Below are 15233 nucleotides of genomic sequence, written 5' to 3'. Positions count from 1 at the left end.
AAAATGCACCTCAAAAAAATTTGATATTTTACTGTATCCCAGTCAAAAGTCAGAGGACAAGAAAACAACTGATAATACACTTTGGAGAGGATATGGGACAAGGAAACCCTTATTCACTGTTGCTGCAATTGCAATCTGTTCAATACACTCAAAAATTTGTTTTGTAAATGGTATTTCTTAACTTTATTAGTTCTTAATATGATCCATCAGGCTCTCCAATACTATGACTTGAAACTGAGTCATAGTAGATTCAATCAGCTTTAGCACAATTACTGGGTGATTAGCCTTAATCTATTTTTCCAAGTAGACTCTATTTCTTAATTGGGTACCCCAAGGACTTTCTCTTTTGGTCACACCTGGGTTGCTTTTTTCCCCCATCAGCCTGTCCTTATGCTGTCCTTATTTCACTCCACCACACGTTCCTGGTCCATTACATTTAATGGAAACCTGTTGTCTTCAGATTTCCTTTGCTTTCTTTTCTTCTTCCTCTCTCCTCATTGTCCCTACATAAGACTCTCAGCCTAATAACTGAAATATCACCTACATCTATTCTCCCCAGTGACTGGCTATAGTCATTTTTATTTAATCAGGCAGAGAAGAAAGGCAAGTAAAGTTTATACAGCATCATTTGTTATATGTAAGAATCATCTTGTTGGGACAGCAACCACATCTTGGTGGCCAATGTTTAGCATTTGAATATATAGTACCATGAGACTAACCCCCAACAGGTAAGCCTTCAACAAAAATAAAAATAAATGACATATGATGTAACTATACTACTTCTTGGCGTATTTCCAAAGGACTCAACATCTTCCTCCACAAATACTCAGAATTGTTCATTACAATTCTATTCACTATATCCAGGATGTCAAAACAACTTAAATGCTCTTCAGATCATAAACGTATAAAAAATATGGTATGTATATACTATTTGATACTATTCAGCTGTAAAGAAAAAATAACACTGTGAATTTTGTAGGCAAATGGATGGAACTTGAAAAGATTATGTAGACTGAGGAAACCTAGAACCAAAAGACAAGAGTCGTATATTCACCCTCATCTGTGGTTTCTAGTTCAAAGTCTTCAGATATAAGAATATAACCTGGAGTAATTAAAGAAACCAACAGAGCCAAAGGGGCTCATGAAGGGAGAAGAATAGTAGGGAGGGGAACAGTATACTACCAAAGATTTGAATAGGGAAACAGGAAAAATGAAGAGATGGACTCTAAATAGGAAGGGAGAAGAAAATATAGAAGAAAAATAAAAAGAAAACAGCAGTGAAGATGTTTGAAAACTTACTAGAAACCATATGTGTGTGTGTGTGTGTGTATATATATATATATATATATATATATATATAACAGCAGTGAAGATGTTTGAAAACTTACTAGAAACCATATGTGTGTATATATATATATATATATATATACATATATATATACACACACACGTGTGTGTGTATCGGCTTGTGCCTTGTGTGCATATTTTAAATTATGATTTTCAATTTGTTTATACATGCACATATAATTTAAATAACATTTTCTAATGCTCCCCTCAGGAGCCATAGACTTTCTCTAGTAAAACCCCAAATTCAGGCATGAGAATTCCTACTTTAAATTGTTGACCAGGTTTGTTCAAGAGATTCTCAAAACATTAAAGGCTATTTGATTACTACAGAGATGTAGATGATAAGTCTTTGTCTTAATTAGGGCTTCTATTGCTATGAAAAAAACACCATGACCAAAATTAACTTGGAGAGCAAGTTAAGACCATGGGAATTTTAAACGTTGGGTTCTTGTATATCATGATATTAATATTAACATGACATTAATTAAATGGTCATCTATTTTTGGACAAATGAGAAATATTTTACCTTGTAGCCTTTTAACTCTTGTGTAATACTTAGTCCCCAAGGGAAGTCCAGGGCAGAAACTGCAGCTAGGAACCTGAAGGCAGGAGGTGTCTAGCTTTCTTCCAGTTTTCTCTGTTTTTTATACATCCCAGGACCATTGGCCCAGGGATAGCAAAATTTACAATGGACTTGGCCTTCTCACACCATTCATTAATCAAGAAAATGCCCCATTGACTTGCCTACAGTCCAATCTTATTAAGGTATTTTGTGAATTGAGATTCCTTCTGCCAAAATGTCTGTAACTTATGCTAATCTACAAAACCAAACCAAACCAAATAACCAACCAACCAATCAATCAACCCAAGCAACATAACAACCAATTAGTCAACCAAAATTAATACAGGAAAATACATATGAACAGGTAAATACATTAAAAGAGTAGGCAAATAAAAAATACAGGCAAAGGCACAAGTGGGGAACATGGCAGCAGTGGGCTTTGTGACCAGGAGGTTATATATGGATAAGAAGGAGTATATATCCACTCATCTTATGGAAAGGCAAATGAGCAAGATAGTTTAATTTCAGAAATATTGCATGTTTTAGAAAAGGATGCTGAAGTAATTATGAACTGAAGACCATTGGATGATGCATTACATTCTTCTAGTATTCTATGTACTGGAAAGAACTTCAGTTCAGTTGTAGAATGGACTCAGGCTCCAAAAGAACGAGCTTATGAAGGATTGGAACACCAGGACAGTTATGAAGCAGAATGGGACATGGTTAATAGAGTGTCATTTAAGAAGAAACCACATACCAGTAGAGATGCTCAAAGCCATAGAAATGGGAAAATCAAGTGCTCATTCCTGTTCAGTTTGGCAGACCTGAAATCAATCAAGCAAAGCAAAGAGGGTATGGGTTGGTTGTATTTGGTCTTCTGTCTAAAGGATGATGTCATGTTTCCTGCTCTACACTTCCATCAAGGAGATAGCAAACCACTGGTTAAGTCTCTTGAGAAATATGTGAAATTGTGTGAGTCATCACAATATAGTAGAACACCTCTTGTTAATTGTCAGAATAAGAGTATTTCACAGCCTTTTGAAAATCTTGAGGAACTAGCATATGGCTTAATATAAAAAATTTAAAAGGATCCTTATACAGCAACCATTCCATAATTTTACAAAGTTACAAACTACATTTTTAATAATTTGAGAGGCAGAGATTCCTCTATATATCAATGACCACCTTCAGAAATGATGGATTTTCACAGTGTTGCTACTCCAGGTCTAAAGATAAATCAGCAAGGAGAACCAAGATTTGAAGTCATCATGAGAATTGATTTGAGAGCATGATCTATAGTACAAAGGCAGGAACCAGTATCTTTGGAAGAATGGCCCAAAAATCTTGACTCTGAAGGAAGTTTCCTAAACATAGAGCATATGAAGCAGGTGATATTCAGAGGGAGTCTTAGTCATTCATCAAAAAATCAGGTGTAAAAATTTCTCCTGTGTTATTTTCTCTGGGATAGTACCAAAGAGGAAATAACTCAATTACAAAAACCAAAAACTGATGAGTGCTTCCAGTACTGCAGTGGAAGTCTGTCATCAAGGCACAAGAGAAGAGAAACTCACACTTGAGAGACTATAGCAGTCTGATGGAGACAGATGTCAACAGAACAGATAGAACAAACAAGTTTTATGAAGGCAAAGATAACACAGGGTGTGGGGCACTGAGCTGAGAGACAACCAGGTGTCTGGTAGAATGAGCTTCTGAACCCCGGAAACCCTTTAGGGATGGCAGGAGTTCAGCTCTGTTCCTGGCCCCCTGGCTCTCTCAGCTTCCACCCTTCACAGCCCCTCCCACAGAGAGCTTGAGAGGTCTGTGACCATCAGGTCACATAGGAATGATGCCCCAGGCTCTCCTCACATGCATATGAGGCATCCCCAAAAACCTCAGATAGGGCCAATGGGGTTACCTGCTGCTAAAACCTTCACCCACCCCAAACTGTATATATTGAGCTTAATTGAGAAGTAAATCATGCACAAGAATCATCTTGTTGTCTGAGAGCTTCTGTCGTGGACCCTCCCCTCTTCGCCAGCTAGCCAGCTCCAGAGCTGTTAACTGGGAAAGGGATCTACCGACTCTCCCTGCTACCTAGCTGGCATTTCCCGGCTTAGCAAAGAGCTATAACACTTCAGAACCCACTGGCTCTCCCGGAACCTTCCTGGGACACCAGGCTGCCTCCTTGCCAGCTAGTCGGCTCCTTATTGGCCCAGCCCGGGCCTGGACCAGTTCAGCGTGGAGAGACAGGGGCAACACCTGGGAGAGACCGGTCAGTGACAGGGCACCAGAGGCAGCGGCAGGGGTAGGTAATCTCCCCTCCCACTCACCTTCTGTGTCCTTTGGCCTAGGCCCCCACTATCAGGCCGGGACAGAGATCTACAGACAGCAGAAATGCAGGCTGGAGGCGGTGTGGAGACAATAGTGAGCCCTCCCTGCTCTCACCCTGTCCCCAGTCGTGGGACACCCTCCAGAACAAGAGTCCTACAGCAGGGTTGACTCTGTCCGAGAACATTTTGATGATCTACTGCATGTATGACTGATTTAGGATATGTACAATGAATGAGCAACTTACTTTCCCCCCTTTTATATGTGATGGAGAATGAAGTGGATGCTTTTTGGTGCTTACATGAACCAGATGCATCAAAACTTTGAACAAAAATGCAAGTCATGGACACCCAGTTCTTAATCTAGTTGAGCATTTTACTCAGATTGTGCCCTTCTCCAGACTTTGGCAGGCTGGAAAGACCTTGTGACTAAGGTGGAGTCATCCACCCTGGCTGCATGTGCAAATTCCTACATGAACTTAAAAGAATAGACTGCTTGCTGACATTGACTATCAATATAATCTGCAACAATTTGGCTGAAACAAAGGATAGGTTAGGTGGAACTTTCCCTATATATAAAGGAGCTGAAGATTAAACTTTGAGCCTTGATCAGAGAACTTTGTCTTGGCTCCATGTTTCTCTTGCCCCTCTGTCTCTTTTTTATTTCCAGTCCTCCTTTCAGGTGAGCACAGTTTGTCTGTGGATGCTGGACAGCTACAGGTGGTTCCCTACATAGGGCCTGAAAACTGATGGAATGAATGAGAAACACTGTCTTGGTGGAGTTTTACATAAAATGGAAGAAGAATTGTAACCTGCATGCAGTAAGCAATGAACATCATTGATGATAGTACTAGTTATCTTTTGGAGGCTGTGTTGCAGGTGTGTTAAAGGGGATACAGGCTAGGCTGAATAGGTGTTGACCAGACACAGACTTCACCTAGGGGGTGACAGCAAAATTTTGAGCAGGAGTGGGGGGAATGGAATCATAGGCCTTTGTCTGCAGCCTAAGAGCTGCCCTCAGACAGGAGGAGCAGGGTTAGGAGGAATTGGGGACATAAAGAAAGCTGGGTGATAAGGAGTAACTATTGGTAGTGACCACTGCACCTCCTATAGAAGGAGTTAGACCTAGAATATGAGAGAGAGAAAGAGTTTCAGAAAAGCAGTTGTCCCTTGTCTGGGACATGTCAGCAAAAGAGAAGGAAAAAATTATTTCAGTGCTCTCCTGGGAACAGGAAGGGAAAAGGGGGAAATCAGGATATGTCCTGCTTTCTCTCTGACTCCTACTGGTGAAATCCTTAGTTCTGTCTATTGTCTGTCTTTGGCACTCCAATCTGTTCATGTGTGTCAATGGTCTGTTTTTGTTTCCTCATTGTCTGAATGTTTGTTGTTCTGTTTCATGTTAAAAAATAGTTAAAACCTTATCTGCTGCCTATGCACCTCTTGGTTTACTTTAACTTGTTTAAAAGGTAGTCTTAATGTGTACAGCAGAAGGCTGGGGAAGGGCACAGCAGGAGAAGCCCTGCCAGGAGCTGATTGTCTGCAGAAGTTGCTCTTAATGCAGACAGTAGCTTTTTGGCTTTTATGATAAGGAAGCTGATAGTTGTTATTCCTAGTAAAATCTTAGAGACACTGATTATTGGGTTCAACAAGAGACAAGGTGCTTTTCGTTTGAAATTACAGCTAGAAGAAGGAAGAAAATTTTGTCTGGTTTAAATATATAAGATGTGTATCTACTTCATTTGTGTTTCTGACTGGTTTTGAAAGCATAAATATGTTGTACATGTCTTGGATATATATTATTGGCCTATAAGTTAGTTATTGTGAAGGATTAAAATTTGTAACATTGGTAACAGAAAGTTGGCCTAAAAGTGGTAACTCACAGTTGGAGTCATTCAGAAAATAGACGTATAGAAGATAGGATTTCAAACAATGTCTCTTTAATGAGGTATTAAAAGCTGCACTGTCATGCATTTTATATATAAAAACTGGCAGCCAAACTTTGTAACACAAAAGTGATGCTCTTGGTATTGATTTGAAAGAGAATGGATTGTTTAAAATGAAGTTTTCCTTTCCAACGTCATGGTTGGACTAGTGTTGCAAGGAAAACTTAAAAACATGGTTGAGTTGCCACTGCTTCATTGGCTGCAATTTGCAGTTCAATTACAGGCTCAGAATTTTTGCCTCACCCATGTTTATAGATGAGAAGAGGATCAAGCAGGTGGAGATAATTGCAAGAGTAATAAAAGAGTTAAAAAACAGCTGTGGCATAGTATGGTCATACTGCTCCTTTTACACAAGCCTTATTGAATACAGTGGTAGAAGCAAATTTAAACCCCCAAGATTAGAAAACTATATGTAACTCTACTTTGTCAGGAGGAAACTATTTACTTTGAACCTACAAATGGCATGAAACAAGTAAGAAAATTGCTGTGATGAATGCTCAGGCAGTTAACACAGATTGGGATATTAACATGCTTCTGGGAGAGGGTGAATATGAAGGTAATGCTAATTAGGTTAGGCTAAGTGCAAGAATATAACCATAGTTTGTATTGGCCGCCCACAATGCTTGGAATCAATTACTGACGAAAGGGAATCTCAGTGGGAATTTATCTGGTATTAATCAAGGCCCTAATGAACTGTTTCAGAAATTTATGGATAGGCTGCTAAAAGAAGATGGTAGAATTTTTGAAGACTCTCATGCCGGAATCTGATATTGGGCCAGGCAAGGAAGCTATTTCAGGTAGGAATCTAAATCTTAGGCTAGAACAAAAAAGTAGGCTTCAGGCATGAATATGAACTTCAATTAGGACAGGGAAGTAAGCTCAGATATTTTGGTCACCCTGATAAGCCCTTAGAAACAGTGATCACAGGAATGATCATGAGACTTTTTTATTCCCTTGCTTGTTCCTTGAGGAGGAGGTGTCAACCTCGGGCCCCAAGGCACTCACAACCAGCACCTTATGGTCCAGGATTTATATATAATGTTTATGCAGGAGAATTTAAAATTATCAGTGCTTCCCCTGCCCCCACCATGGCATTATATCTGTACCTGCTAACAAAAGAATTGCTCAACTTGTTTTAGTTCCATTGCATCCTTCACATTCTAAATTCATTAAGAGTAAGTGAGGATAAGATGGCTTTGGTTCCTATGATGTGTACTGGGTTCAATCTACTACCAATAATAGGTCTAACCTCAAACTAATAATTGAAGAAAAAGTGTTTAAGGATTAATAGATACTGTGTCTGACGTAATACATTTTAGAGAACAAGATTGGCCTTCAACTTGGCCTTTATCTGATACTTTCACTCACCTTCAGGGGTTTGGTTATGCCAATAACCCAATACAGAGTTCTAAACTTCTAACGTAGAGAGATGAAGAGGGCAATTCAGGACAAACTAAACCCTATGTCATGCCACATTTGTTACCCTCTGGGGAAGAGATCTCTTGTCACAGATGAGTCTTATGATGTGCAGCCCTAATGAAATAGTGACTAAACAAATGTTAAGGCAAAGATTTTTGCCTGGTCAAGGGCTAGGAAAAAAAGGAAAAGGCATTAGGATATTTGAAAGGCCTAAGACTCATTCTATCAATAGATGCTTGGGGTGTTTTCCATAATGACCACTATCTTGCCTGCATCATATGCTGATAAAATTCAATGGCTTAATAATGTTCCAGTATGGGTTGATCAGTGGCCTTTATCTAGAGGAAAAATAGAAGCTGCCTCTTTTATTGTGCAGGAGCACCTAGAGGCAGGGCATATAAGAGAATCTCAGACACCATGGAATAATCCAATATTTGTTATCCAGAAAAAAAATCTGGTAAATGGAAATTGCAACAAGATCTAAGAAAGGTTAATGAAACCGTGGTACCTATGGGAACTTTATAACCTGGGCTTCCATCCCCAATTGCCATTTCTAAAGGATATTATAAAATAGCAGTACACTTGACAGACTGTTTCTTATTATTCCTTTGTACCCCCAGGATTGTGAAAGATTTGATTTCAGTGTTCCTTCTATTAATTTTAAAGAACCTAAGAAAAGATATCAATAGATAGTTCTTTCCTCAGGGCATGGCCAATAGTCCTAAACTGTGAGAGAAAAGAGTTTTTTAATTGGACAAAAAGGGGGAAATGTTGTGGATAGCCCTAGCCTCTTGTCATGGTAATTTCACTCCTGGCAGGGGCTGGGAAGGAGGAGTGAATCTTGTGAACCTTCTGTCCAATTGAATTTGTTAAATAAAGGCTACAGCCAGTGATTGGGCAGAAGAGGAGTGGGAGGAGCCAGAAGTAGGGGAGGAGTCAGAAGATCAGTTGGAGAAGTTGGCAGTTGGGGAAAGGACAGAAGATGAAGAAGATCATGACCTAGAAAACAGCACATTGTAAGAGATTTCATAGCTGGAGAATAGAGTAGTTCAATGGTAAATCTGCCCAATCTAGGCACGCAGCATACATTTGTAATTAATTGAGTTGTGTCTTCCTTGACTGGACTTCAATGGGTCGGAGATTTACCACAACAAATTGGCACCCAACGTATTATTTAGGACTCAACTCACTTAAGATGAAAGTGTATTGAAAGCTGAATGGGTCTGAGGGCCTACAAAGAACAAAAAGTTCCAAAGAACAAAGGCTTGCTCACTGCCCTGTGAAAACTGAAAGAAGGGTCTGCCGAGAATTTAAAGTGAAACAAAAGTGATTACAGCAAGACCAGTAGGTCATAGTAAAGAAAATAAAAAAAATAAGTGAATAGAAATAGATAAATGGATGAAAAAGGCTTTAAAGATGTGAGGAGTAAATTGCAGTCTGCTCTGAGTTAAGAGAGCCAAACAGATAAATAGATAAAAGTTATAGTAACGAAATGGGCAAGAAATAAGTGAATAGAAATAGATGAATAGATGAAAAAGGTTTTAAAGTTTTGAGGAGTAAATTTCAGGCTGCTCTGAGTCAAGAGAGCCAAACAGATAAATAGATAAAGGTTATAGTAACGAATTGTAAGGAGGGACTGGTGGTCCTAGAACACAACTGCCTGTGAGGTAGTTTTCAGGTAGAAACAGTGAATTGAGCGCTCCAGACCAGGTAATTTTTAATATATATATATATATATATATATCATATGTAAATACGTTTCATATATATATATATATGAAACATATTTTGATACTTAAAGATGACAAAAACAATGGATAGCTTTTGGGCTTTATACGATGATATTTCAAATGGTTTGACAGGAATCAACTTAGGGAACACCTTATTATTGATCAGTATTGCAATATTTAGTTTTTTGTTGTACTATACCTTCTCAAAAGACAGAGCCCTAGATAAAAAATTCCTTTCCTTGGAAAAGAGATTACAAGTAACACTAGAACTTTTGGTACAGGATAGAGATGAGATTTGGAAACAGAGAGAAAATAATGAGGAATGGAAGCAATTACAACATAAAGAGAAATTAAGATTAAAGGGCTCAGAACAGAAGTTACAGGAAATTATAGAGCAGCATGAACTTCAGAAAGAGAAGCTTTTGACTTGGCAACAAGGCTTAGAGGAAACAGTAGAATTGAAAACACAAGAGATTATAGATCAGAATAAGAGACAGAAAGATGCAAATGAAGGTGGGAGACAGGAGCTTGAAAAGATGATTGAACAGAGGATACAGCAGCTCACAGATCAGATTGAGCAACAGAGAGAAATAATGAGGAATGGAAGCAATTACAACATAAAGAAACATGTGAAGCGTGTATACAAACCTTAAGGGAGAAATTTAAATTTTCAGTTGAGGAAAATACTGAGGTAAAGACAGAAAAAAATAGAGAAAATCATCCAAGGGTTATTAGAAAACACATGTTGGTCTAGCCAGTTACTGTACAACAAAGACCTCCAAACGTTGTTTACCCATAGGGTTATGAGGAATTTGAATGGCAATCTGTGGATGTGTTAGATCTGAGAAAATTTAAGGAAAGTATCACTAATTTTGGAATGCACTCACCATTTGTAAAACAAATTCTGACTTCTTGGGCTATTAAAAATAGAATAATTCCCCAAGACTGGAAAGATATGGTGAGAGCTATATTAGAACCTGCTGCAAATTTACAATGAGTTGCATGGTGGAGAGATGAGGTGAGGGAGATAGCACGACAAAATAGAGCTAGGGGAAAAGAGATTTCCATAGACCAATTGCTTGGTGAAGGTCGCTTTGCTTAAATAGAGGTACAGGCTGTATATGATGAAGAAACTCTGGCATTGTGTAGATTATCAGCCTTAAATGCCTGGGACAAAGTTGCAGAATCTGGGAAGAGACTTGAACTATTTACTCAAGTCATACAAGGTCCAAAAGAAAACTTCCCTGACTTTTTACAAAGGCTAACCTCAGCTGTCGAAAGGAGTATATCCGATTCAGTAGCAAGAAAGGCAATAATTGAATCTTTAGCCTTTGAAAATGCAACTGCTGAATGCAAAGAAGTAATCAGACTACTGAGGGCAAGGTCAGCATCAATAGATGAGTGGATTAGATACACAGCTGATGTTGGATCTCACTCAGCTGATATGTCAGTAATAGGAAAAGCTGTAACTAGAAACCTAGAGTTGACCCAAGATTTCAAATGTTTTAATTGTGATAAATGGGGTCATCTCAGAAATGACAGCAGGATAAATAAAAATAATACAAAATGGGGGCCTAGGTCTTCTGGAATATGTCAAAGATGTGGCAAAGGCCAACATCTGATTAGGGAATGTAGAGCAACAACAGACAAATGGGGAAATACCCTGTCAAAAAACTTTCAGGGGGGCCACTTGCAGGCCCCAATGCCAGACAGGGAGAGTTCTCTTTCCCAGGAAAATTAAATGTCACTGCTTCAAAAACAAATGTTGTGAGACCAGATAAGGCTGAGGAAAGTTTTATAGACAATTCAGAAGGCCTCACAGGGAGCCAAAAGCAAATATTTTGGCAAAATTCTATAGAGCATCAAAGACCAAAACTAAGAATACTAGTGAATAATACTGAGATTGAAGGGATGGTTGACACTGGAGCAGATGTCAGTTATCTCTCCAAATTCTTGGCCTGAAAGTTGGCCACTTCATGAAGTAGACATCCAGTTTCTAGGACTTGGAACTTTATCCAAAATAAAACAAAGCACCAGATGACTTAAATGTATAGGACCAGAAGGTCAGCTAGGAAAATTGAGGCCATACGTGGTTGATATAGCCATTAACTTATGGGGAAGAGATCTATTACAACAGTGGAAAACCCAGATTAATATCCCCTCAGTGTCAATGTTTAGTCATGAAATTCATCAGGCTCCTAATAAAAATTTAAATTTTGTCAGGAAATGTTATTTAAGGAAGTCTCAGACTGTCCAAGCTGTCCATAAACAACATATGGTAGAGGCCAACAATTTAGCTCTACCCCAAGGAGCCATTGCTGCCAAGACACCAACAACCTTATCACTAAAGTGGTTGTCTAATCAACCCATTTGGATTGAGCAGTGGTCTATGACAAAAGAAAAATTACAGGTATTAGAACAGCTAGTCCAGGAGCAGCTGGAGGCTCAGCATATAGAAGAGTCTACCAGTCCTTGGAATTCTCCAGTATTTGTCATTAAAAAGAAATCTGGCAAATGGAGGATGTTGACAGATCTCAGAGCAATTAATAAGATTATTCAGCCTATGGGTTCCTTGCAGCCTGGTATCCCATTGCCTTCCTTGTTGCCTAAGCATTGGCCCATCATAGTGATTGATCTGAAAGATTGTTTCTTCACAATTCCTCTACATGAATGTGATAGGGAAAGGTTTGCTTTCTCAGTACCTACCTTTAATAAAGGTTGCCCAGTAAAAAGATATCATTGGAAAGTCTAACCACAAGGAATTGTAAATAGTCCTACCTTGTGTCAATACTTTGTACAACAGCCATTGGAGATAATTCACAAAAAGTTTCCCAAATCCATTATTTATCATTATATGGATGATATTTTGTTGGCTGGTCCAGATATTAATATCGTGGAAAGAATGTTTGATAAAGTAAAGAAAATTATGGGAATACCCATACAAATTAAAACAGACAATGGTCCAGCATATATCTCTAATAAGATGGAGAAGTTTTTTTTACATATTCTAATATAAAACATGTTACAGGCATATCACATAATCCTACGGGACAAGCAGTTGTGGAGAGATCTAATCGAACTCTAAAGGAGATGCTTAATAGGCAAAAGGGATCAATAAGAACCCCCAAAGATAGATTACATAGTGCTTTATTAACCTTAAATTTTTTGAATGCTAATGAACAAAACACCACAGCTGCTGAGAGACATTGGATGGTGGAAAAAACTACTGAACTAAATCAACCTGTTTATATTAAGGATATTATGACGTCAGAATGGAAAGTGGGAAGTGTGTTACGCTGGGGGAGAGGTTATTTATGTTTCCACAGGAAAAGAAAGGCTGTGGGTTCCTTCCAAGTTGATAAAGATCAGAAATGACAAAGGGAGACCCCCTGAAGACCTAGTCGACTCAGAAGAAAAGGGAGAGTAACTCAACCAACCAAATGGGTCATGTATATATGGTGTTGTTTATGTCTCTTATATGGACTTAACTGGATGGGACTAAAACGTCTATACAAAGCCAAGAACATTTAATTGGGTACTAATTTCTCATGACTTAATACATGCCATCCTTTATGAGGGCATGTATACAAAGTTATATTATAGTTTGATTAAGTGATCAAACTAACCTGAAGAGGGCAGTTGCCTTTCTTTATTGATCTTCATTGACAAAGCTGTGTGCCCTACATGCTCCACGTGAATGTCTTTATAAAACTACCTGCTGCTTTTAAGTTTCATATGTTACAGGATAATAGAAGAGAAACAAAGCCCTAGCAAGATTCATACTCGGGGATGCTGAGACTCCGGGACCTTCTATTCCAGCTTCGTGCTTGATTCTACTGCAACTACATCGAAGCTGTTTCTTTTAAGGACTTGCTTCCAGAACTTTTCCAGAACAGCTAGTTTGCCTGTCCAGCCTTTCTGACTGTCACAGTCATGGTGTCAGCTAAGCTATGAACTTTCTTAGCACCTAGTGACTTCAAGGCAAATGATGCCAGCTAGCTCTCCTTTAACTAAGCCAAATTTCCTATTTCCCTTTGGGCCCCCAGATGGGAATTCTTCGCCCCAATTCAGCTGGAAGCAGACAAAAGGAGATCATCGTCCCAATTCCTTATGTTGGGGTGGATGGTTTGGTTACTTTGTAAATTATACATGTGTTGTTATTTAATGAATACTTTACAAATGTAGCTTCAGACAGGAAGGGAATTAGAGAGCTTAATGTCAGGGATTTCTACCTTTCCTGTCCTCTTCTCTATCTTTCCTTCTTAGGTAAAAAGGAGGGAGGAAAGAAAGAAGACTTAGTAATATCATAGAAATAGACAAATAGGGTTTTCACTATTGTGAGTTTCTTACTGATACAAAAGTGGAATTAATATTTTTACTCTTATGTAGGCATTGTGCCTGTATAACTCATTTAGAAATACAAGGCTTAGACCCAGTCTTTAAAAAAATATATAGGTATATCTTACATTGGTAAGAAATCTTTATGATATTACAAGGTTGAGGTTATAATATCTTATACTGATATGGAATTTATTTTGTACAAATGTAGGGTTTTCACTAGTGTGAGTTTCTTATTGATACAAAAGTGGGATTAATATTTTTACTCTTGTATAGGCATTGTGCCTGTATAACTCATTTAGAAATACAAGGCTTAGACTCAGTCCTTTTTAAACATTAAAATAAAAACTGATTTGAGATGGTTGGCTTGTAAGTCAGAGGCCTATGGCAATTGCATGTTTTCTAGATTTTAATTAGAAATAGTGGAAAGAAATTATCAGACAACTGTTCAGATTGCTTTACATAGATAGTTGGTTTTCAAAAATGTCAGAAATCCACAGAATTGAGATTACATGCATTCCTGTTATAAACATTCATTTTATTGGAGACCTATCTGATCCTGACAGCTTCCCAGTCTTGGATTCTAAGAACAAATTGAGCATCTTTGGAGTTACTTCAGTTGTGGTAAAACAACCATTAGGCAAGAATTGCCTCTTTTCATCTACAGACAAAATTCTGTGCATAAAAAAAAAAAAAAACACTCTTGTGGAATAGTCAGAATAGCCGGAGATTTACCACAACACTAAACTATGTCAAAAATTTGTGGCACAAGCCATTCGGCTTATAAGACAACAATGGTCAATGATATACATCATACATTACATGCATGATGTTCCTTTAACAGGAAAAGATCCTCAGGACTTGCTTTTAAGTTATAAAGATTTACAACAGGCATTAGCTGATAAAGGAGTACAAATGGCTCCAAAAATCACAAACTCAGGATCCTTATAATTATTTAGGCTTTAGGTTTACAGATCAAGCCATTTATATAACTATAGAAGATAGTTATCTGTAGGGACAGTTTGAAAACTTTAAATGATTTTCAAAAGCTGTTAGGTAACATCAATTGGCTTCATTCCCATTTAAATCTTACTACAGGAGAATTAAAATCTTTATTTGATATTCTTCAAGGGAGTGCTAATCCTACCTACCCTAGATCTTTAACCCCAGAAGGACTCTTGAAGACCTTAAAACAAGTAGAAAGAGCTATTGAAGAACAATTTGTTACTTATATGGATTATTCATTGCCTTTACATTTGTTTATTTGTAAAACAACTCATACACCTATAGGATTGTTGTGGCAAAAGGCTTCTCTTATGTGGATACATTCAGGATATCTTTTAAATGTAAATTTCTGCCATATTATGAGACAGTAGCCCGTATGATTACACTTGGAAGAAAACAGGCACTGATTTACTTTGGCAAAGAACCAGACATCATTATTCAGCCTTTTAATGTAGATCAGAATACTTGGTTAAAGCAGCATAGTACAGATTGGTTGCTTGCTCAATTAAGATACAATGGCATTGTAGACAATCATTATCCTCAAGATAGATGGATACAATTT

The 15233-nt window shown here is 38.1% G+C and overlaps 1 pseudogene; it reads left to right on the top strand.

Moving 5' to 3' along the window:
* The first annotated feature begins 2343 nt into the window (after window positions 1-2343).
* LOC117717985 (TBC1 domain family member 15 pseudogene) lies at window positions 2344-4669 on the top strand (annotated as a pseudogene).
* The last annotated feature ends 10564 nt before the right edge of the window (window positions 4670-15233 follow it).

Source organism: Arvicanthis niloticus, chromosome 12 (genome assembly GCF_011762505.2).
Source record: "Arvicanthis niloticus isolate mArvNil1 chromosome 12, mArvNil1.pat.X, whole genome shotgun sequence".
NCBI lineage: Eukaryota > Metazoa > Chordata > Mammalia > Rodentia > Muridae > Arvicanthis > Arvicanthis niloticus.
This window is presented reverse-complemented; position numbering and strand designations above follow the sequence as displayed.